The sequence below is a fragment of the Herpailurus yagouaroundi genome, unplaced genomic scaffold, assembly GCF_014898765.1.
Source record: "Herpailurus yagouaroundi ecotype Mexico unplaced genomic scaffold, PumYag 254, whole genome shotgun sequence".
Lineage (NCBI taxonomy): Eukaryota > Metazoa > Chordata > Mammalia > Carnivora > Felidae > Herpailurus > Herpailurus yagouaroundi.
In genome coordinates this window covers 2,966,600-2,968,285 of record NW_024412471.1, presented here as the reverse complement: position 1 = coordinate 2,968,285, position 1,686 = coordinate 2,966,600, and positions in this window count along the sequence as shown.

Genomic DNA, 1,686 nt, shown 5'->3' with positions numbered 1-1,686 from the left:
ATTGTACTTAGATTTGATAATTGAATTGTATTATTGTTGTATAGGATAATGCCCTTAATATCAGGAAATACATGCCGAAGTATTTAGGCGCGAAGTGGGCTTACATTTACTAAAGCAATAGGAATGCAGGTATGGGTGCATGTAGACAGAAAAAGCAAATGAATGTTAATTGTTGAATTCAGATGAACAGAATACAGGTGTTAGTTGTATTCTTCCAACTTTTCTGTAGGTTTGAAATGTTTCAATGTGAATAATTTTGAAGGAAATGGACTGTAAAACATGGGAGACTGAACGGCTGAGTCCTGGACTCCCCCTTACAGAAGGGTGTGACAGTCCTCAATACTACTGGTACAAGAAAATGTAAGTCACTAGTCTGCTGTACACACCTATCTAAAGGATCCTTTCCTGCCACATGGGAAGGAAGTTCAAGAATTCCTTACACCTAGATAAATGGGTTAAAAAGGCTTAGGGTGGAAAGCTGCCTCCACAGGCCAAAGCACCCAAGGTTAGCTACCGAGATATTATAATGGGATCACGAGTAACTTGCTATCCTTAAAGGTGCATGCTCCATCAATCTTAAAGAAGACGGCTAATTAGTTATATCCCCTACAGGAAACTACTTTCCATCTGGCACTAGTATCTTATAGTGCTTTGATCACAACTTGAAACGCCACTTGCCCCCCAGACCCTTTGCTTCTTACATGTAACACAGGTTAATGGTTACTATGTGATGGTTTCCTTCTGCACATTCACCACATGTAAAATCTTGAGAGCTCAATACAGAGAGGAAATCCCCGTTTGGGGCTCTTGTCTCCTCCCAGACATTTGCCTCTCTCGTTTTCATTTCTGCATTCGTTCTCTTGCCAGATAAGAGAGAACGTAGAATTCCTGATCTGTGACACTGCCACCCAGGGTTTGTCCTTCTTACACAAATCAGCCTTCTAGCCTGGAAATCTAGTAAGTTTAAGGCTACTTTATGTGTTTCAAAGCTTCAGAATAAGATGTCCTGCTTTTATAGCTGCTTGCAAAAGACAAGTCAATGGGTACTTATTTTCAAATATAAGGAATTTTTCAGGAAAAACAAACAAAAGCCCAAATGAGAGCGGAGTTATCTGAAACCTACCAGTTCCATGTAGATACTCTGTTTCTCCCTGTGTATTCTAAACAGAGACCTCTAGGATGGAACTTCTGCTAGACCTGTACGGGAAATATAAGGGTGAACAGCAAACTCTCAGGATCCTTCTCTGGCAGAGATTATACCATTGTTTCTTTGGGTCCCCAACAATTAGGCATGTGAGACTGCTGCTCTACTTACAGACTTTACAGATGCCTGTGAAGGCAGAATTTTTGCCTGAGTTATCTCAGTTCCCAGAGTGTGAAACACGATGTAGTTTTTGTACCTAACACCAGGTACTCAATAACCTTTAAATTGTTAATATTTTAAGTAACCTCTACACACCCAACAGGGTGCTCGAACTCAGGACCCCAAAATCAAGAATCGTACACTCTTTGGACTGAGCCAGCCAGGCGCCCCTCAATAACATTTAATTTTGGAACGAAGTGATGCACCTGGACTTTGTTGATATCACTCTGGGATGTAAATATAGTGGACATACTGAGTTTCCTTTTAGCTGGAGACAGTTTTGTGATTTTGATTTGTTAAAAAAAAAATGACAGGCAACAGAA